We start from the raw sequence: 24,491 nt of genomic DNA on the forward strand, positions 1-24,491 counted from the left end.
CATTAGTTTGGTTTTACCACCCAGGTTGAAACTAATGGCCTCCTATGTCTTTTTGGTACATTTATGTCTCATTGGATTTTTGGAGCCCTCTTAAGATTATATCCCAGCAACCTCTAAATTCAAGAATGGGCCTCCACTCAATAGTTTCAAATCCAACATATTGCTAACAAAAATAGAACTAGGAAAATGATCCCACCAATAGACATCATAATGTAAAAGAAAATCAAACACATTACAAACCTCATCCAATGCAATTATTGATTCATACCTTGAGTTTGATAAACCAATGACGTTCTCTAACTAGGCATTTAGGTTAGATGGATTTGTAGGACTAGGGCCTTAACTCCTTATGTGGGGTGAACTACTTAGGCAGCTATGGTCCTTGGATTGACCATCGAAAGACCCCTCATCCCTTACTCCAATTGTCTCAAGGTCATGACTTTTTGTACACCCAACTCTTGTGCTAGTTCACTTAATATCATCACAGTGGCCTCCTTTATTTTCTTAGATCCCAAATGGAATAACATGTTGTAGTCCCACAAAGCATCTTGTCAACATACTCCAAGGCTAGACCAACTCATTGGATCCTCCAAATAGATCATTGGATAAATCCAATGCTTCTTCCTCATACCCCATTCTACCATCCATGTAGCCTTTGCCAAACAACAACAGTGAAAAATTCACCACACATCCACCTTAGCTACTAATGGGGAAACCCCCCTACTCAAAATCAATCTATTTACACTCACAATTTTCGCAAAACATAAAACGGCATATGAGTATGTGATCTATGTTGTATAAAGAATGAAATGAAATGTAGGAAAGGAAATGGAATACACACACACGTAGATAAATATAACAAAAATCACAATGATATGGTGAAAACCCAATTTCTATTAATAAATGAAATAACATAATACTATCGAACACAAACTGACTATAAAGGTGGTAGCTATCTTTGAACACAGAGAGATAACTGCCATTGGCATTCACAAAAGATATTGCAAGAAGCCAAAAACATAGCCTTTTAACATAAATAAATAACCTTAGAGGTCTAAAACCCTAACCTTAGAAGATGAAACACCAAAAGTTTTGTGAGCCTTGAGGTTGTTAGTTGGTACATCAACTTCTTAAGGACATGAATTTTGCATACAATATCCATTTGGGGTGCACAATAGCTCGTTGGAAAGAACTATTTAAGGGCTACAATTTTTAACTAGGTCCAAGCCATGCCATAACAACTCCTAGCCCCTCGAATTGCCAGAAAACATCATTTAGGGCCTCAAAATGACCATGGAAGTTTAGGACCCAAAAAATCAGAATTTTTTCCCCAAGAAGATAGAGAACCGTTATGACAATGAAAGAGGTGGGTGGTCACCAATATCCACGTGGATCAAAATGTGCACTTGTCATTTAATTTCTCAGTGTTCTCGACTTCATATCTCTATGGGCATTTTGTGATGTACCGAACACCATTCGTCCAACACATAATTGACCCAACAATTCTTTGTCCCACAACAATGCCATTTGATTGAAGGCACCAACGATCTCCAATCTCTACATCATATCTAGGGCATTCGTCTAGGGTTTTCGTTCCAAGCTTGACTTCTCCTCATCTTTGGATTACGTCATCTAATAGATTGGACAAACACTACTAAGGATGCTACTATGGTCTTTATCACTAACAAGGACTCTATATGCCCCTTAGTTCATTGCATAGGTTCTACATTCAACCACATCATACTAATGTACATCAAGCTCCTCTTATCTCTAGACATCTCCCACATTAACACCATGGCAATATGCCTCGATTTCCTTAGAACCAATTAGGGGTTTGGACCCAATGTTTACAATGTTGATATAAAATATAAAGTTTATGTGGAGGATTACTTCTGCCATATTTTGATTCAAATTCCTCAAAATTAGGAGTGAAAAGATTTGCTAATTATGTTATCATCCCATTCTAATCCCTTAAAATCGCACAAATATATATTTTCATAAATTATTCAAGAGTGAGCACGGAAAACTTATTTATATTAACTTTTGTGGAGGACAAGTGTTGCATATAATCCCTCATTGTTCCTAGGTTAACTTCTATGGAAGACAAGGGCCACATCTCCCTCTTCTTTTTGTTATTTAGCTCATTAAAAATTAAAGTTTCTTGTAGTCCAGGTGGTGACTTTTTGGCTTTTTCATCATAATTCGACCACAAACAATGTTCCACCATTTAAATTGTATTTTTGAATGTAAAAATGGTTTAACACCCTATAAAACCACCAAGACACTAGTATTTGACTTTTTCATCATAATTTGATAGTGCTCCATCATTTAAATTATATTTTTAAATATAGAAATAAATTTAATACCCTAGAAAATCACTACAACACTAAGATTGTGCATACTCAACAACTTAAAGCTACAATTTTCTCAAATAATCAAGTAAAATCAACCTTAAAAAACATATAAATCACCTCGTTAGACTATAAAATCAACCTTAAAAAACATATAAATCACCTCGTTAAATTGCCCCTTAAAATTAAAAAAACAAATAAATTCCCAAAATAAAAAATTTTATAACTTCAGTTTAAAAAATACATTGTTATTGAAATTATCCTTAAGTATATTTAATAAACTAAAACATTATTTAAAAATATCTTTATTCATTAAGACAGATAATGACAAAACACAATAAGTTTAAAGATGCTAATCAATATAGGAGAAAAGAAGAATCCAGTATTCGTGTCTCCGAAGGAACCGGAGAATCGCAGGGCTCAAATCTTTGGTGGGCAGAAAATTAGGATTTGTAACTTCCATGATTAATTAACCTATCTTTAAATATATATTCCAAATAAAATATCTAATGACTAGTGCGCGCCGAACTATTGTGACAACCACATATGATAAATAAATGAATAACTAAATAAAAGCAAGGTATCTTTTGGCCGAAGCAAAAGGGACAGCGTTGTCTCTAGCATCGCTGGCTGGATGACTTCTATCGGAAGATGTATCTGGATGAATGGCCACCAGAACTATAAATACGAGAAAGGTGCGGGCAACGACTTCATACTAACACAATGCGAGGTAAGCAGAAGCCCTGTTCTTTCTTTTTGCTGGACTGCTTCAGCCTCTAGACCAGAAGCCCTGTTGTCATTTGTCTAATGTTTTCAATTTCTTCCATCTGAAGGTGGAGCTTTTAGAAACCCTGTTCTCATTTGTCTGAGGTTTTCAATTTCTTCCATCTGAAGGTGGAGCTTCTAGAAACCCTCTTCTCATTTGTCTGAGGGTTTCAATTTCTTCCATCTGAAGGTGGAGCTTTTAGAAACCCTGTTCTTATTTGTCTGAGGTTTTCAATTTCTTCCATCTGAATGTGGAGCTGGAAGCAAAAGCGTTCTTCACGTCTGGGCCACGATGGTTTATTGATCATTTATATGTCTAAACTATCGTTGCCAGACGCGACGAATACATTGGCCTCCGTGTATATCGATCGATTTGCGAGTATTTCTTTCAGGCTAAGCCGGAATCGCAGGAAGGTACTGGAAATTCTTGATTTTCGGCGAAGTAGTAAGAAAAAGTGCGTTTAACACAATCTTTAGGCAACGTCCTCCTAGAGTAACTATCTAACTTTGTGTCTTCACACGTCTCAGTTTATAAGCACAAGATCATCAATGACCCTGTTGGTGCTTTTAATCGTCCCTCTTTGAAACCCTAGTTTTTAGGATTCTTGGACTGGCCATCTTTAAACGTTATCGAGGGTTTTGCACTTTCACATCTGTACATACAGTATGATCCTTTTTATATGGTTGTTCTATGGCTAGACACTGTGGCTGAGATATAAGTGCAGGTGGAAGGGAAAGCCAAGGTGTCCTTCACGTCTGGGCCTCTATGGTTTGTTTTTACAAATAAACCATCTGTCCCAGGCGAGAAGAGCACCTTCGCCTTCGTTTAGTTATATTGCGAATCTTTCTGGATAAATTCGGAATAGCCAGGCAGGGGAACCTCGTATTGAAGAGGCCTTTCTCCATACAGGTATTTTCCAATTTCCTTTTCTTTTCCACTTATCCAACGTTGAGTTGCGGTTACTACATTTTAATAGATGATAGATGATAGAGGTTGCAAGAGTAAATGTATTTTTTAATGACTTTAAAGATGGAGTTATGTTTTTTTAATAACTTTTAAGATTTAAGATTGAGATTGAGTTATATTGTTTTATTGGATTTTTGAATAAAAATATAGAGCTGTGCTGTTTTATTAGTGTTGTGGATACTTAAAGATTCTTTTTAAAATTTGGAAAATTCGAAAATTTTCACATTTCTTAAATGATCATAGTGATAATGAAGTATAAACTTAAGGCATCTTATAAACACAATAATACATTTTTTTTCACACTTCTTAAATGATGATAGTGATAATGAAGTACAAACTAAGAATTTTATAAACAAATTAATGGGATCCTTTATATAAAATTCAAAACACTCATTTTTTATTTATAAGTTTGGTAGTACTTTCTCTATTAATATTTTCAAACCATATTAATGTCTTTTAACAAAATTTGCAAGTGGCCTCAACCTGAAACCAGTTTGGTCACCTGTTTGCGTTAAATGCTGTCTAAAATTTAAATAAAGTTTTCAACACCATCTAGGCAACATTTGCAGTTCTATCTACTATAAACTTCAACTTAGAAAAGTAAAGGCTAATCCACACTTGTCAGATAGTCCACCGGGGTTAGGGCTTTCGTGCTGAACCCCAGGATTTCGCTCCTCTTCATGTCTAGTATGCTTTGCTCGATCTTGTTCAGTGCAAGATTGTTTCTGTACACTTGTATCTGGACTGCAACAATTTCTCTATGAAGATCCTTCATGCTGGGCTCCGTTGTTCGGGCCTCCTCCTGTACCTCTTGTTCCTTGTATAGTGTCATTGCTCAGGCCACTATGTTCTTCATAACCCAGTATTGTTGGATTGTTTGCCTAAACAACGTGTGTCGGCCTCTAGTGTTCCCCAGATCTTTCACCATAGTTTCCCATTCTTCTGTCTCTATATCCTGATTGGTTATGCTATCATTAAGCTCCCTCTCCCACTCTGCAATTTGAGCTCTTACCTTTGGCGGATTGCCAGCCATATATGCATTTATGAGGGTCTACATGTGTTCTTTCCCAGTCCTTTTGCCTTTTTTGTTTGGATGTATGCTGAAGGTTGTTCCCCCCCTTGGTCCTTTTTCCCTGCCTTCCCGGTTCTTCTGGTTTCTCTTTTACCCACCTCTTTTCCCTCTTTTGCCTTATTGTCTTTGTTTCTGCTTTGTATTGCTTTTTCCCGAGCGGCTCGCCAATATCGACTTGCTTGCTTGATCCAAATGGATCCGAGAATGCTCTCTAAGTCTTCATAAATTCTTTAATAATCGTGCCAAGATCACAATCTTTTAAAAAAGATCAAAGTATTTGCAAGAAGAACACCCTTAACATGACAGAGAAACACTATGGGGAGACCCAAAACCCGTGAAATCAAAGAAAATGCAGCTATCGGAGGCGGAACAACAAAATACACAGTAGCCGTGAATCTGACTGATCAACTGTCCAGATGTGATCGGCGGTGGCTATCGGCGCTTATCAGTGGAACCCACTTAAGAATTGCGATAGTAAACAACGATATCAAAGCTTAACACATATATATGGCAACGACAATTGGTGGAGTTAATATGGACCGTCGATCAAGCACGCAGATCGACGGTCCGTATTATGTCGTAGGATCGCTATCGAGGGATTGCAGGAGTGCTTATAACGGCCTGGGGGTATTGCGATGAGCGATTGCGATATCGCAATCGGAGCAACCTGATGAACTGGACCTGATGGGCAATTAGGTGATAACGTATATATTTTGAAGTCTGGTATGCGGGATTTTACAGTGTTTTTATATGTTTTCGCAGTTTCGTTTGTCAAACGAAAAGCGAAGAGGGAAGAGCTGATGTGTTTAACAAAGCGTGGTTGTTTCAGGAGTTTTAGAGGCCCGATGTACTCTGGCATTACAGAATGGGTGGCCACCTCCACTCTATGCGTTAAACAATGATTATATCGCGCTGAGAGAGGGATTTGAAGCGGACAGAGGTCGGGGAGACCGAGAGACAGGAACATGAAATGAACAGGCAACGCATTTTTGGCTATAAAGCCACAGGCAAAGAACGCAATAGGGAGAGCAGTATTTTAGGCAAATGCCGAGACAGAGTTTGCACAGAGATAGAGCACTGAGGGAGTATGTGTACTCATAAAGAAACTTGAGAGGATCAAGTAAAGCTCTTGTTATTGTAATCTGTTGTGTGTGTGGCTCAACTTGAGCTCATTGTTATAAAAAGAACTTTGCTTGAAGACATAATAGAGAGGCCACCACTGAAGGTTGGACCAAGAGATGTAACCCAGGAGTATTGGGTGAACTTCTCATTAAATTTACTATGTTATGTGTTGTTTATTTTGTTTATTGCTTCATTGTCTGTGCATTTCGCAATCTTATCGGTCCATTGCATAAAATGACATAGACTAATCCATGCACATAAGTCTGTAATACATTATTATTGTCTTAGATCTCATTATCAAATTAAGTGGTACTAGAGCTCTAGGTTGCTAAGGTTAGACAAGCTTGTGTTGGACTGTTTGTGAATGCTAACTAGGTCAAAGCTTAAATTAGGAGGAGAACTGGTTGAAATTAACCCAGAAATTGGTAGAGTCTATCCTAAGAGGAAAATGACAAAAGAAATTCCGTTGGAATTAGACTCTCAGTTCATGGACAGTTTCATGACCATGAGAGCCATGGTAGAAGAAATGTATAGAGAATTTAAGAAAGATCGAAGTGAAGATTCTTCAACTTCCAAACAAGACAAAGGAACAAAAGAATCTCTTATAGATGGCCATTTTGAAGGCAAAGGGAAAGGAAAAAAGGCTCCTCTATCCACACCTCCTGATAGCCCTGAAAATACAAAGAAGACATCTTTGATTAAATTAGATGTTAAATTTGATTTGCCAATATATGATGGAGAGTTAAATGCAGAGAAGCTAGATAACTGGATTAGACAAATTGATGTGTATTGCAGGGTGCAGAGCATTGATTCAGACAAAAGTAAAATTCAGCTGGCCAGCCTACGCCTTGGAGGAACTGCCTTGGTATGGTGGGAAGGCAGGACACACGCTGACTTGAAGAAGCATGGTAAAACTCTCTCTGTTTGGAGTGAATTTGTTTCTGCAATTAAAAAACAATTCTATCCACTAGCTTATATGAAGCGAGCTATGATGAGTTGGCAAACTCTTTGCCAATTAAAAGGGCAGAGTGTAGAAAGCTACACCCAAGAATTTAGAAAAAGAGCTTTGATTCTAGGCATTTCTTTAGATTCACCTGAAACTTTGCTGAAGTATATAGGTGGTCTACATAGTTATTTGAGGCACACCATTCTCATGTTTAACCCTACTAGCATAGATGAGGTATTTGTCCAGGCTACCCATCTAGAGGCTAGAGGCAAGAATGTGAACCTAGAGATTGGGGGATCATCAAAACCCACTGCAAGCAAGAACAAGGAAAAGAGGAAGCAGAAATGGAAAGAGAGGAAGGCAAATGCTGTACAAAAGGCCAAACCTTCATGCACTCACTGCAAGAAGGATGGACATGATGATGAACATTGTTGGTCTTTGCATCCGGATTTGAAACCCAAGAAGTTCGATGGCAAGAAGAAGAAGGCTGCTACTGCTATTCAGAGAGATTTGGGGTCAGACTCAGGTGATGAAACAACCATCACAGCCACAGGTATACAAGGTAAAAATTTTGAAGCATCTACTAGTAATTCTGCCCAAACTATTGATAGTGAAGAAAATGAGAGAAGAAGACATGAGCTTTTTCATATTAGAGTTATTTCTAAGCATCAAAAGATTGATACTTTATTTGATAGTGGTTCACAAGTAAACTTAATTTCTGAAGTAGTTGTAAAAACGTTGGGATTACTAACCACACCTCACAAGAAGCCATATCCATTGGGGGTTGGTTATGTGATAAAGCAAAGCTACAAGTGACTAGACAATGTAAACTTAGGTTTGCCATTGGTTTAGCATTTGTAGATGAGGTTGAGTTAGATGTAATTCCCTTGGATATATGTGGGATTGTTTTAGGAAGTCTTTACTTGTACGATAGAAAAGCCATTTTCCATAGAGCTGAAAATAAGTATCAACTTGTTAAAGATGGAATAGAATATACTGTTAGAGCTCACAAACTCAAAAATAATTATACTCTCATAAACTCAGGGCAGATGAAAAGGATTGTAAATTCATGCAAGCAATTTTTATTGATGGTTGTAAAGGAAAAAAACTTGATAAAACCAATGTATTTGAAGGCTATGATGCTAAACAACAAGCTGATTTAGAAAAAGTTTCAGAATATGATATTTTATATTAAGAACCTAATGGTCTGCCACCCAAAAGGGAAATTGTACATGATATTAATTTGCAGCAAGATGCTCCATTGCTTAACATCGGAATGTATAGGTTATCCGCTTTAGAGAATGCAGAAATAAAGAAGTAGGTACAGGAGCTGCTCGAGAAAGGGTTCATAAGACCAAGCACATCGCCATGCGGATCTCCAATAGTATTGGTGAGAAAGAAGGATGGCTCGTGGAGGATGTGCATTGATTATCGAGCACTGAATAAAATAACAATTTAGAATTGTTATCCCCTTCCTCGCATTGATGATTTATTGGATCAGCTGAAAGAGGCTGTTTACTTTTCCAAGTTGGAACTATGTAGTGGTTACCATCAGGTCAGAGTAGCAGAGTAAGATGCATGGAAGACTGCTTTCAAAACAAAGCAAGGGCTGTATGAATGGCGAGTTATGCCTTTTGGCTTAACTAATGCTCCTGCCACTTTCATGAGAGTAATGAATGATGTACTCAGGCCTTTTATTGACGATTTTGTAATTGTATATCTAAATGACATTCTTGTATTCAGTAAAACATGGGAAGAATATTTAAAGCATGTAAAGCAGACTCTAGATGTTTTGAAGCAAGAAAATCTCTATGTTAAATTATCAAAATGTGAATTTGGCAGAACATCTTTGAATTATTTCGGTCATATTGTAGGGGGTGGTGAACTGAAGATAGATCCCTCTAAGGTTGCAGTCATTGTAAACTGGCCTAAACCCAAGTCTGCTACAGAAGTTAGAAGCTTCCTAGGCGCAACACAATATTGGAGAAAGTTTATTGTTAACTTTTCTTTAATTGTAGCTCCCTTATATGCTTTGACAGGATTGAACAAGGTGTTTCAGTGGGGAGGCAAATAACAAAAAGTTTTCGACACCTTGAAAGAAAAAATTAGTACAACTCCACTATTAGCATTGCCAAATCTTCAACAACCATTTGAGATCGAAACAAATCCCAGTGATTATGCCATGGGAGCAGTGTTGATACAACATGGTAAACCCATATGCTATCATTTTGAGACTTTTAATTCTGCAGTAGTTAATTATCTTACATATGATAAAGAATTGTATGCATTAGTTTAGAGTGTAAAGAAGTGGAAACATTACTTAATGGGCAAAGAAACAATAATACATATTGATTATCAACCACTTTTGTTGGACACCTAATCCTAAAGGGTTAGCGTGGAAGTTGAATGGACAAAGCAGTCCAAGAGACCTTGGGATCTGAATCCCAAGAGTCACCTATTGTACTATAAATGTACATCTTTTGTTAATAAAAATTGAACTAACTGATTTATCTTCCTATTGTCTTGCTATCCATGTCTGTTTAACATGGTATCAGAGCGGGCGATCTCCTGGGCTGCTCATATTTGAGTGACTGTTTTCTTGTGGCTTTTTTGTTGTGTTTTAGTCACCAAACCTATGCTTTGACCATTAATGTTATGTGGATTGTGAATTCTGGGTGCAATAATATTGTTGGTTGAGCTTGAATTATGAGAGTACTTTATGGGAATACAAAACGTTTGAATGCATCTCTGCGCTAAAAGTTTGTGCGTTAAAGGTTGAACTGGTTTCCTCATGCGATTTGGTTGTGTAATAATGCTGAATCGATTCACTCTGTAATGTATATATGGTAATAAACGATGGAATAAACGGGGCGTGCTGATAGTTCTAGTTTACACATATAAACTGCTGTGCATTACCTTGTGTTTTTTGGCGTTCTTTTCCAGCGCGCAATGGTCTATTGGTTAACTATTGGGGCTTGACTTTATATGATATAACTGTTGTGGCCGAATCTGTTGTTATGCATGGTCTCTTTTGAAGAACGAAAACCGTCCACGCCTGAATTGCGCTCTGTCTCTATTTTGTTGTAAGCGGTCCATTATATGAATTGTATGCGTTGATTGAAGGTTATCGAGCAGCGGTTACGGGTTGAAGACAAGGCGAATGGTGCTATTACCTTGCCATTATCCGGGAAGAGATATGACAATTGGTTTTAATTAATGGCCGGTCCAGTTATTGTGCATATAGATATATAACAGTTGAACCTTAAAGAGCTGCGTCCTAACGAGTTAATCATAGCCTGCGGAAGCATATTAATACAAGTCTGTCCAGAATTGAATACGATGACTATTCCTTGAAGCCTGCGTATATATATACAGCCGAACTGTATGCAGCTCGTAGAAGATGGAAGCAGTAAATCGAGTGCCAGAGAGAAGCGGAATGACAACTGATCAAATGTTACATATAACTGTATCATATGATGGATAAGTTTGAGCGATCGCGGGTTGCATATGCGCCGGTTGAACTGAATAAACGGGCGGAACTCTATATATATTCATCATCATTTATGTCTGAGCGTTATTCATGGTAAAATCTAACCTGTCACCATCGCTAAGAGAAAAGAGGCGTGGCCATATATATAAGGTGGTATATATATATCATCAAAAAGAAAATTCACATTGTAATTAGAGGAGTATTGATGGCAAACAAACGATTTTATTCCATTTTCAAGGGAAGCTCTATATCACGACTGTTATTTCATTAATGATTCCTGTAAGACTGATCGTTCGGTAGCGAAGATTACGCACACCTATTTAAGGACAGTTAAGTTCGAGAAAGAGAATCGATGCCGGCATTTATTTCTTCGAAAACTGATATGATACGTTTGGCTGGATCAGAATTCTACGGCGAGTTCAAAGAAGATGAACAATATAACTGAATTCGACGCTCTTTTCGGTTGAGTACGAGGGAGTAAGCCCTATTCACAGCGTCTGCTCTGCCTCTATCATCTACGTCAATTTGTGATTCCCAGCCAAGGAGGCGCGAAGGTTTCTTTTATCGGCCGATTCTCCTTTCGTCATAAGGCGTAGGGCTCTCTTGGAAAGTCATACGATCCTGCACTAGGAATGCACTTTCTCCAGAACCTGAAAGGCACAATATAGACTATTAGCCACAAGTGGGAGTCTTCTATCAGTTTAGTACTCTCCGTTCTCGCTTTCTTCAACAGTAAGGACTTACACCATCCGGGGACCGGCTTCATCGGGTGCTCTAATTCAAAAGAGCTACAAAGAGGTATAATAACGCCATATTTCAACTCCAAGGAATATTTCAAAGATGTAGGGTTGAGCATGTGTCTTGCAGGCAGAATAATGACGCAGATGGCCTCGAAAACAACGATTGGCATTCCTTCAACTAGGCCTAGAATTTCGAAAATCTTGAGAGACTAAGAGGAAAAACGACCGTTTTCAATAAGGTACTGACATTGAATGAAACCTGGGGCCGAGACATAACGCATCTGCATTCTCTGACATTCAAGTGGGTCATACGTTTATGCACCACCTCTGTCCATAACGCATAACGCATCTGCATTCTCTGACATTCAAGTGAGTCATACGTTTCATACGTTTATGCACCCGCCGGAGTAATGCGCGACCACAACGCTAGCAACAGCAATGGTGAGTAGCAGTTGGATAGTGAGAATCGAGTATATTTTCCTTATGAAAGCCCACCGGAGCTGAATTTCTTCGGAGGGTTGAGTCGGGTAGAGCGACGTGCTCCCCATCTCCAGGTCGGCATATGGTGCATTAAGGGTTTTCGCCATTGTTAACCTATCTCACTGTACAGAGAGATCGCTCTCCTGGAAAGCCAAATCAAAACAGAAACGAGCCACGCTTGCACACTATTTATAGAGGGTTACAAAGATTCTGATGCCCTCTGTGGATGGTTCAAGAAGAGCGGACGAGCGGAATAACCTTCTGCTGGGCTTTATAGGCTTGTTTTTTTTTGCAGATTGCCTAATGGACCTTCTTTGCCTAGTTTTACCTGGATAAGGCGTGGGATGATCTCTGGACGGCTCCATGCGGAAGAATGTTCACCGATCTGATCTGCCCCAACTTCGGCTTCGAGCTTCTGTGACAGAAAACAAGGAAAGGGCTGGCCCTTGGGCAAGTCCTTGGAGTCTTTGCATTTGCTTAGTTGGTGCCTGTTCTGAGAACCCAGTTTATCCTCGTCCTCTTCTTTAAGCAATGTCACTAGCGGAAGGTTGATCTGAACGAAGCAAGTCATTCACGGCAGTGGTACAGATCATAAGAGCCAATCAACAGGTCCAATCGTGCCAATCTCCAACATTTGCTGTGAAGGGGATTTTAGTGAGGTCGGTTGCTTCGACCATCGAATTGCTGTGGTGTATCACTGTAATTAATCCTGAGGAATCTTGAATTTCACTTTGATAATGTGCTTTGTATGAGTCCATTTCCATGTGCAAACATCGGAGCATCAACTTGTGTTTTGTCGCGATGAATTTTCTATCCAGGAGCCTTGCAGCTCTGGAAAGTGCTTTTTAAGAGTTCAGACAAGACACGTTCTGGGTTTTTATCTAGAACATTACAGTAACATTAAAAATTGACAGTTTTTTGGTCCAGAAGCAGAACAATACCGTGATAGACAAGACACGTTCTGGGTTTTTTATCTAGAACATTACAGTAGCATTAAAAATTGACAGTTTTTTGGTCCAGAACATTACAGTGACAGGTTTTTTTAGCAGAACAATACCCTGATATTAAAGTGGGGGGCTGTTTATATTATTTAAAATTGCGGTTATTTGGCATTGTGTGAGATATTTGTGCAACATTGTCATTAAATGGACCAAATCGATGATGCATTACAGTTATTAAATAGTCTAATCTTTTCCACTGCTGATGGGATGGTAAAAGTCAGTAAGGAAACTATTTTTAACATTCAAACTTGCTTGCAAAATGTACAAGAAAAGATTGATTTTTTGCAGCTTGAATCACAACTACAGCAAGAAGAGCTACATCAAAATAGACACCATTCTGAACCTGTTTTTGTTCAGAACATTGAGACAATCAGCCATCAGCAGCATGTTAATAATGGTACAGTTCATTCAAATAAAGTAGCAGTTGTATATGCAGATGCAGAGGTTCAGTCTGCACTTCCCAAGCCCATCATCAGACCTTGGGAACAGCTTGTCCACAACAAGCACAGAACTGGTCTTGGATATGACAAGGACTTGTCCTTTCATATTCCAGACTATGCCAAGCCCATTCAGTTTCAAAGTGCTGGATTCATGTATGACAGTTCACCTTCTCCTCATGACAGTTCAACTTCAGCTGTTCCAGACTCTGCCCCTCTTCCACAGCAACAACAACAACAACAACAACAGATCGTGAAATGCCAACACTGTGACCGAGTTGGCCATTTGAAAGATCACTGTTTTGATCTTCATCCATGTAAGCACTGTCATAAAACCAGCCATTCTTCACACAGATGCTTCTGAAACAAACATTCTGCAAGAACAAAGATTCATCTAGGATGGATCACTTCTTGGCAATGGGCATCAACAGCCAAGAAGATATTCCAAACACATGTCAGAACTTGTTCCAGAGTATTGAGCAGTCTTGCAGTTGAGTTTTCTCCATCTTCTCACCTTGTACCTGACAGGGGGGAAAATGATGGTCATCTACAAGCTTCAAAGCCACATCAAGCGAGCCTGAGCCACAACCTGCCACACCAGTTTCAGAGTTGCAGCCAGAGACAAAGATGCCCGTGAACGCAGATTGAGAACACTTCCTCTAGCAGAAGACTCCAGCTTCTTGCCAGCATTGGAAGAGTTCAGGAATTGCATTAAGCATTCCAGAGTTGTTGGTTATCCTTAAACCATCACAGGTTGAGACTTCCCTTTTCAGGTTGAAGTTTTACCTTTTATGCGGGGTGAGACCTCCCTTTCATGGTTGAAGGTTTCCCTCTTTAAAACAATAGGATCACTTCCTCTAGCAGAAAACTTCAGTTTCTTGCCAGTCTTGGAAGAGTTCCGGGAACTGCACTAAGCATTCCAGTGTTGGTGGTCATCCTTAAACCACCACCCTTTTTTACCAACATTTCATAGAGCACATTCAGCCTAGTGCTGCCATGCATTTTTTGCACATGTTGTATTACAGCTCTCTTCTTGGACTCATACATAACCCTTCGGATTAAGGGGGGGAATGTTGGACACCTAATCCTAAAGGGTTAGCGTGGAAGTTGAATGGACAAAGCAGTCCAAGAGACCTTGGGATCTGAATCCCAAGAGTCACCTATTGTACTATAAATGTACATCTTTTGTTAATAAAAATTGAACTAACTGATTTATCTTCCTATTGTCTTGCTATCCATGTCTGTTTAACAACTTTAGTACTTGCACTCACAAACTAAACTGCAGCGGTCAAGACACTATAGATGGATGGGTTCCCTACAACAATTTCATTTAGTCATCAGATATAAAAAGGGCATACACAATAAAGTTGCAGATATGTTGTCCAGAGCAATCATAAATGCATCTACTATACTTAAGCATAACTCAGTAATGCATGGAAGCTACATTGAACAATATGTTCAAGTTATAGACTTTAAAGATGTATATGCAGCTTTAAGTAATGGTAAAAAGGTAGAAGAATTGGATTACTATATTAAGGACTAACTCTTGTATCATTTGGGAAAGCTATGCATTCCACAAACAGAGAGAATTAACATAATTAGGGAGGCACATACTTCCTTGATATCAGGTCATTTTGGTGTAAGCAAAACAATTGCACAGCTGCAAAGATACTGCTATTGGCCAAAAATGAATGAAACAGTTTCTAGATATGTAAGAGGGTGTATCATGTGTGCTAAAAGCAAGCCTAGCAATAGAAAACTAGGATTGTACACTCCATTGCCACTTCCTTTCTGTCCCTGGGAAAGTGTTTCCATGGACTTTGTTGGGGGATTGCCAAAATCTAGAAAGGGACATGACTATTTATATGTTATTGTGGACAGGTTCAGCAAAATGTGTTTTAATATCTTGTAATAAGCAGATTACAACTGAACAAACAACGAAATTGTTTTTTTCCGCATGTCTGGGTGCATTTTGGGTTACCCACTTCCATAGTATCTGATCTAAGTTTTAGTCAAGTCTATGGGAATTAATGGACACCAAACAGCACAACCTTTCATCCATAGACAGATGGCCAAACAGAGGTAGACAATAGGACAGTGATCCAGTTGCTTAGGGGTTATTGTAGCAAGCATCCCAAGCTTTGGGATGAACACTTATGTTATGTGCAACATGCTTACAACTGTGCTAAACATTCTTCTACACAAAGATTTCCTTTTGAGACCTGTTTTGGTTTCATACCAAGGTCTCCCTTGGATTTTGTCTTTGAAAAAGACAACAGTTGCTAGACACAGTGATGTGGACAAAGCAACCAGATTCATTGAACAGATCCAAGAAATTCACCAAGCAGTGCAGGAATAGCTGGAAAAGAGCCAAGCCAAATACAAGGCAAGGCATGATAAACATTGGGTGGAGCATAGCTTCCAAGTCGGCGATCAAGTCTGGTTGTATATTAGCAAGGACAAAACGCAAGGTGAAGGAAAGAAACTGAAGCCAATAAGGTATGGGCCTTTTAAGGTACTTGAGAAAATTGGTGAGAATGCTTTTCGCCTTGATCTGCCAGCATACATGCACATCTATTCAGTAGTAAATGCAGAAAATTTAAGACTGTTTGAACCTTCTTTAATTGAAGATCCTCAAGAGCAAAGTCAATTGTCTTCCATTGATGATTTGTTGCCTGAATACCTCAATGAGCTGCAAGAAGATACAATTCTGGACAAGAAGGTGAGGACTACGCGCAGAGGGGACGTGGAGTACCTTAGAATTGGACTTGAAGGTTCAAAACCCAGCAGTGCCAAATGGATAGAGATTGGGCAAGTGAGGCAGCTGTGTCCTCACTTAAGTGATGCTTGAAAACCAACTTTTGGTGGTCCAAAATCCTTTTTCAGTGGGAAGGCGTGTTCCGAATGGATTCGAGAATGCTCTCTAAGTCTTCATAAATTCTTTAAAAATCGTGCCAAGATCAAAATCTTTTAAAAAGATCAAAGTATTTGCAAGAGGAACACCCTTAGCATGACAGAGAAACACTATCGGGAGGCCCAAAACCCGTGAAAACAAAGAAAATGGAGCTATCGGAGGTGGAACAACAAAATACACAATCGCTGTCGGATCTGGCCGACCACCGGTCCAGATCCGATCGACGGATTGCTATCTGTGGTGGCTATCAGCGCTTATCGGCGGAACCCACTTAAGAATTGCGATGGCGAACAACGATATCGGCGCTTAACACATATATATGGCGACGACGATTGGCAGAGTTAATATGGACTATCGATCAAGCGCACAGATCGACGGCTCGTATTACATCACAGGATTGCTATCGGGGGATTGCAGGAGCGCTTACGCCTCAGGGGTATTGCGATGAGCGATTGCGATATCGCAATCAGAGCGACTTGATGAATCGAACCTGATGGGTAATTAGGTGATAACGTATATATTTTGAAGTCTGGTATGCGGGATTTTACAGTGTTTTTATATGTTTTCGCAGTTTCGTTTGTCAAACGAAAAGCGAAGAGGGAAGAGCCGATGCGATAAGCGACAACGACCAATAGGCGGACCCGATAGAGGAATGAATCATATTTAAGGACTTTTAAAGTCTGATATATTGAATTTTGGCAAACTTTCTCTATTAAAACACATTTTCCCTGTGTTTAACAGAGCGCGGCTGTTTCAGGAGTTTCAGAGGCCCGAGGCACTCTAGCGTTACAGAATGGGTGGCCACCTCCTCTCTAGGCGTTAAACAATGATTGTATCACGCTGAGAGAGGGATTCAAAGCGGACAGAGGCCGGGGAGATTGAGAGACAGGAACATGAAACGAACAGGCAACACATTTTTGGCTATAAAGCCATAGACAGAGAGCGCAGTAGGGAGAGCAGTATTTCAGGCAAATGCTGAGACAGAGTTTGCACAGAGACAGAGAGCACTGAGGGAGTCTGTGTACTCATAGAGAAACTTGAGAGGATCAAGTAAAGCTCTTGTTATTGTAATTTGTTGTGTGTGAGGCTCAAATTGAGCTCATTGTTGTAAAAAGAACTTTGCTTGAAGACATAATAGAGAGGCTGCCACTGAACATTGGACCAAGAGATGTAGCCCAGGAGTATTGGGTGAACTCCTCATTAAATTTGCTGTGTTATGTGTTGTCTATTATGTTTTGTTTACTGCTTCATTATCTGTGCATTTCACAATCTTATCGATCCATTGCATAAAATGACATAGACTAATCCATGCGCATAAGTCTATAATACCTTATTATTATCTTAAATCTCATTATCAAATCATTGCTGGAGTACGATATGGGATCCAGAACTCCGGATGATGTTGCACGTTGGTTTCTTTAATACCTAAAACATTAACAAAAGAAATTTCTTTATTCAGTTAGAATTATTTTGCATAGAGTCCTTTTAAGTTTCTCTAACCCGAGCTTGTCCATTCGCTTCAGACTTGGAGACTTGTGGTTGCCCTCTTTCTCCCTTGATTTCCCCCCTTGCTTCTCATGGACTAACAAGCTTCGGCATCCCGATTCCTCTCCTCTCTGCTTATCCCCTCCCCAACACACAGGAACATGCGGGTCAACATTTGGAGTTCTGTAGGTGTCCCAATTTTGGATTTCCTTATTAGCATTCAGGGTCGCGTTTGAGGTTTCAGACCAAGAATCTCTCCTCTCTAGTGCCCTCACCTGGATTCTACCCCTAGTTATCCATCGGGTTTGGGCTCAGTTCGAGCTAGGCTACCCACAACATTGCTGTTTTGTCCATGATGATTTTGGCTCCCTGCCCCTGATAATTATTTCTTCCTTCCCATGTCTCAGATGCCACCTGGGCGGAGCAGCAGGCTTCCTACTCACACCATTGTAGAATTCCCATTGGGCATCTTGGCGGGCTTCATTCCCTGGATTCCTATCTACTCTTTTAATTAAATTGATTAAGAAAATTCAAAATATCGTATAAACAAGTGCAATATGAGATAAGTTAAAGATTTTTGGGCTTATGTTATTGATAAGCCACGATATTGTATTAAAGCTAAGTTATCGGAAACGCTGCCCCAACTCCTCAAAACATAGTCCAATGTTTCAGATACAAAAATGCATATGAAACGACATGGAAACTTGTTCGCCACGTTTTGCTTTTTTGGAAACGACCAACCTAAGATTGGAAACGTTTCAAAGGAGTTTCAAGAAAATTTGACATGTTTCCAAAAATTTGGAAATGTTTACAAAAAAATTGGATATGTTTCCAAAAAATTTGGATACATTTCCAACTTTTCATTTTTCTAAGTTTCCAATGTTTTAGGCACTTTATTGCAAGAATATGTTATGGGTTTGTTTGAAACATGTAAATGTAGTTGAATTTTTTGCAAACCTTATATCCACTGATTACAACTCATTTGAAAGTGAACATTTATCTTGAAAAAGGATTCATGATATGATAGAGGTATTTGTCAACAAGTTTTCAACAATGCCAGATTTAGAGGATGGGTACATGGAATTTGGAATTGTATCTATGAAATCAAGAAGGAAAGTTGTTACCCACAAAATTGGCTGGTGGATGCAGTTTTTTTGTGTTGACACCTAATCTTTGGGATTAGGTAAACCATGTAACTATTTTAAATAGAAAATAAGGAGAATTAGAAAATGAAGAGATAATTGGAGATGAAAACCAAGAGTCTCTCCCTCCATGTATATAGCTATGATCAATCTTAATGCAAGAGCACAATTTGATTTGAGGAGTGACCTCCTGGTCTGACATGGTATTATAGCTAGCCCCTTTTTTTGGCTTCCTTCTTGCCCTTGTAACTCCCTATTTGCCTCTATTTTGCATATTTTTTTTAGAACTGACACCTCTACCTTTCTATCGACCATACCTCTCCAAAGCGAGCCCAACAACCAAGCTCGACATACGAGCCATTGTTTGTGGAGTACGCTTCCCTCTCTCCTCCATAAAGTAATATTGAAGCAACAATAGGTAGTTTGTTTGTTTATGAAATGAAGACTTCAGGTCCTACGCCCACAATCAATTCAAACTATTTGCAGTTTTTCTTATATTCGCCGCACAAATTTCCCTGCGATCACCATTACTTGTCTCTGGTTTTTGTTTGATCTCTGTTTTGCCGTACTTTGCACAGTTCTTGGCTCAAAATTGGGGTTTTTTTTTATGTCCAAAGCATTATATTTTGGGGTCCTGTTGTGTTATATTAACGCTGAATTGAATTTGATCTGTTCCGGGTTCTTTGTCTTTGGAGGTTTTATGAAAAATTGCTGGTTCTACAAGCTTGGATTTTGTGGGTATTGGTGGCGAAAGCCTTGTTGCCTGGATTTTGAATTTACAATGACCGACTTCTAAAATCAAGTGATGAATTTTCATGGTAAGAAGCGTTGAAGCGAAGAGTTGAAATGTTTGTGTGAAACGTGGTGCAGTGGCTGGGTGTCTTCGAGTTCAAGAGCAATAGATGACAGTGGCAAAACCTTGGCAACGACTGTGTATATTTTCGGAGCTGTTGATTGTGGTAGAGAGGGTGCCTTTGCGTGGGAACGAAGGTGAAGCCTTAGTGCAGTCCTGTGATGCAACAAAAGTGTGGTGGGTGCGTAGTTTATTCCTGTGTTGACTGTATGGTATTTATGCTGTGCGTTACTCCTTATGCAAATCTGTGGAATGAAACAATGATTTTTTTTGAAGACATTCATTATGAGACAATTTTTTAATAGGGGTCGACATATGTTATGGTGAATTATAATATTGTGTGTGTCTTCATATATTATACTGGGGCATTGGTTTATATACGCATATTTGAAAAGTCAAAGATTGTTTGAAGCATGGTGTATGAAGGTATATTGATGAAGGTTTGAAGACATAACCACTGTATTTTATTACAAATACATCAACTTTCTTTTGAAACCACTGAAATTATTTTGGGCACAAATTAATTTTTATGATGCATTCACTAATTTCCATTGTGGGAGTGGTTCTCTCTTTGCAAAGAGAACTATCTTGAGTGGTTTCAGAAGATAAAACACACCCTCATTTTCAATGAGTTGTGGAAAGGGGTTTGTGAAGGAGAAGGGGATAATGCACCTGCAAAGCCCACTTTTGATAAGGAGCTTGCCTTTTGGGAAAACAAGAATAGCAAGGCTTATGTCTTGATTGCAGCGTCAGTAAATAAAGAGGGGAGTCAACATATTTTTCCATTTCCAAATGCCTTTGAAGCTTTAACGAAATTGAAGGAATTGTATGACTCACAGTCTGAACTTGAAGTTGTTCAATTGATGATTAAGTTGTTCAGTCTTGAAGTGAAAAATGATGACCCTCTTGCCTTGGCATCAGGAGTAAGATCCATTATGCATGATATAAAAACCATTAGTGTCGAGATAGATGTTCCACTTGTAGCTTATGTCAAGGCACTATATCCCACTTATTCACAGTATCTTGAGTCATTGCAAACAAGTGGAAACCTTAAGGAGATTACTTTGACTCCCTTGAAAAGAAGTTTGCTGAGAGAGAAAAGGCTTTTGGGAAGAAGACAACACCTCAGTCTACTGAAGAAACTATATGCCTTGCACAAAAGGAGGAATCATGCACAAGATTCTTTCAAGGGAAGAGGTAGCCGCAGAAGAAGAGGAAGAAGGAATTTTAGAGGTAGGGGGCAGACAGTTCCAAGGAGAAAAGTCTTATCTTCATTGCATATGTTTCAATAGAGATGGACATGATGCATCCACATGTAAGTTGCCATGGGATAGAATTGAGTAGGAAAGAAATGAAGGGAAAGGTAAAATCAATGACAAAGGGAAAGGTAAAGCACCCGTATCTGCTCATTATGTTGTGGCTTGTTGCAACATTGGAGTAATTGAAGACTTATTCAATGCTTCACTTGCTTCATGGAAAGATGATTAGTTACTTGATTTAGAAGCAACTTGCCACACGACTTTCAGGAGAGATTTCTTTGAAGAATTCACTGACAATGTTGATGGAGTATTATACTTTGCAGACAAGTCAAAACTCGAGCCATCAGGGTTTGGCACCATCAGGCTCAAACTGCCTGGTCTTCCAGACTTTCTTTTGCATGATGTTCTAAGTCTCCCGGAGCTGAGGAGAAACTTGCTTTCTTTGGTCCACATTCGCCAGCAAGGACACTCCATTCATATATTTGATGGCAAGGTTGAGGTCAGAAAAACATCATATCTGTCACTTGTCATGATGCGATTATAAGAAGAAAGACTTCTGAAGCTACAAGGAACCTCTGCTCGTGCACAAAACTTCTCATACAGTTCTCACTATGATGAAGGTACATTTCCATCAAGTCTTTTATGGCATGCTAGATTTGGACACTTGAACTATGACAACCTTTGTTTGTTGAAGAAAAATGGTGTTACTGGTTTGCCTACAATTCCTAGGAAACTTAAGCAATGTGATGCTTGTATCTTAGGAAAGCACAACAAACAGTGTTTTCATGATTCTCATTCCAGAGCACATAGAAAACTTGAACTCATTCATTCAGATTTATGTGGCCCAATGTCTGTTCCTTTTGCAAATGGTAATAAATATATGATGACATTTATTGATGACTACACCAGAATGTGTTGGGTTTATTTATTGAAGAACAAATCTGATGTTTTTCAAACATTCAAGAACCTTCATGCATGGATTGAAAATGATGCACAATTTGATATTGGCTCTATTCGCACTGATAATGCAAAAGAATACATTTCAAATGAATTTGAAAACTATCTTCATCAGCATGGGATCAAACATTAAACAATTGTGCCTTATAATCCCCAATAGAACGGAGTCGCTGAAAGAATGAACAGGACAATCTTAAATATGGTATGTTCCATGATGTTTTTCAAACAATCTTAAATATGGTATGTTCCATGATGTTTTTCAAGAATGTTAAACTGATGTTTTGGGCTGATGCAGTTCTATGTGTTGTGCTTATAAAGAATAGGTGCCCATCTAATGGTATAAAAAACAATACTCCCTATGAAATGTGGTATGGCCACATTCTTTCGGCGAGGCATTTAAGATTTTTTGGTTCCACCTGTTATGCCTTGATATCTAAGGAACAAAGAAACAAACTCGGTTTAAGGAGTCACAAGTGTATCTTCTTGGGGTATTCAAATACCTCCAAAGCATACCGTCTTTATGATGAAGTGAACAAGAAGTTTATAATATCTAGAGATGTGATATTTTTTGAATCTTCCAAAACTGACAATGTTCTTGAGCGACAACTTGATTGCTTGGATAGATTCAGACATGCAAAATCTTTTCACGAGTTTGATAATCAAATTCCACATCTTGAAGGGGAGATTTCTATACTGGATCAATTCGTGGAATCTTATTTTGAAGCACTCTCCCCCACATGAAGCTCCAACCACTGATGACACTTTGAGTGATGTGATTGACAAAATTGGGAGACTAAATCTTGATTCAACCCCATCTCAGTTAATTGAGCAGCCCGGGACATCTCAGAAAGGTCCTCCAAAATGGTTGACAAAGACACTTGAAAGTGTTAGTCTTGATGAGGTTGGAAAGAGAAGAACAAGAAGCTTAACCAGAGAAAATGTAGGTGATGTAGACGATTCTGATTCACCTATTGATATGGATGTTTCTTATGATTGTGAACTGAATTTGTCTACATATTTTGAACCAAATTCCTTCAAAGAAGCCGCTTCTCATGATGAATGGAAAGAAGTGATGCAGAAAGAATATGATGACTTGATAAATAATCGCACTTGGAAGCTGGTTGATCCTCGATTGGTAATTATTGACCACTCTGTATCAATGACTCTATAACAATACACCCCTTATTTCGCAAAAGGGATTTCATCATTCAGATCATCCAAGGTTCATCACCAGTATTCAGTTTGTTAAAGTTGTAAACTCGTTTTGCATGTTTTTAATGTAAATGATCTTAGTAAGACCATTATGTATGTAACAACTTAGGTAAGCTTTTTAGTGATGATTTCTATTTTAGGAGGTTTTTCGCCTCACTAATTCATCTGTGTTTTCAGACACAAATGACTGACAAAGTTTTCCCCCATCCTCACCCCAAAGCTAGGGTGGATTTTGTTGTTAAGATTTTAGGTAAGTCCTAATGTTTTAGTCGAGTCTTTTGTAAGTGGTTTGGAAATAATTTTAGTTAATTGACTAAATTATTTTATTACATATCACTTGGTCTACTAGATCATATTTGAGTCGCGGAATTGAGTAAATAATTTAGGGTCTTTAACGAATGGGTGTTCTCCTTCATAGGTTAAATGTAATTATTTTATGTAAATAATATTTTAGCCATGATGCTAAATAAAATATTAGAGGGTGGGAAAAAATAATTAATCCCCTCGTGTCAATTAATTAAATTTTCTGACAAAAATAAATTAAAAATCATAAGCGAGAAATTTAATTAATTAGAGTCAAGGTTAAGTTTTAGGAAAAATAAATTCTCCAAATTAAAAATTTTGTGGGTTCTAGAGAAATTAATTTTTGGAGGCCCCCCACCAAGGGAATATTCAAAATATCAAGAAATTTTGGACCCTTGGGCCTTGGTGGTTAAATCAAAGTCAAACCTCCACCAAGGGAATATTGAAAATATCAAGAAATTTTGGACCCTTGGGTTTTGGTGGTTGAGTCAAAGTTAAAATTTTGATGAAATTAACTCAAAATAATTAATTTTGAGTTAATTCAAATTCAATTAAATGAAAAATTCATTTTTTTCTAAAAAATAAATAATTTCAATGGTGATGATTAAAAGATAATTAAATCTTTATCAATGGTCAAGATTACTTTAATGGGGATCAAGTCAACTAATCGTTTGGAGAATTTTTTTATAAATGTCTCACAAATGAACCGATCTTTGAATCATGTTCTAGCTTTCTAAGCTCTTTTGTAATTTTTTCTGGAATAATAATACGACAAAGTAATATTGTTTACATTTTATGGTAATATTGTTTTTAATGCTCTAATTAATATTGTTTTTAATAAGTTGTTGGTTAATAACCTTTGAGGAATAATTTATTGCACAAGTAGCTTGCATAGTTTATTGGGCTTGAACTAATATTTCAATTTTAATAGAGTTATAGCAGGTATCTCTAATTCTAGAAAAATTACATTGTTATTTTACATCTTTATTAATCTG

The 24,491-nt window shown here is 38.4% G+C and overlaps 1 long non-coding RNA gene across 2 annotated transcripts in view; it reads left to right on the top strand.

Annotated features, from left to right (window-relative positions):
• Positions 1 to 2,938: 2,938 nt before the first annotated feature.
• LOC149145674 (uncharacterized) overlaps positions 2,939 to 24,491 on the top strand; it is a 40,913-nt gene continuing 19,360 nt past the window's right edge. For both annotated transcript variants that reach the window (XR_016264749.1, XR_016264750.1), the window contains exon 1: positions 2,939 to 3,081. This is a non-coding gene — a long non-coding RNA (uncharacterized LOC149145674). The remainder of the gene's footprint in view (positions 3,082 to 24,491) is intronic.

Source organism: Pinus tabuliformis, chromosome X, assembly GCF_031772625.1.
Source record: "Pinus tabuliformis cultivar Carrire ecotype Pingquan chromosome X, CPIR1, whole genome shotgun sequence".
Lineage (NCBI taxonomy): Eukaryota > Viridiplantae > Streptophyta > Pinopsida > Pinales > Pinaceae > Pinus > Pinus tabuliformis.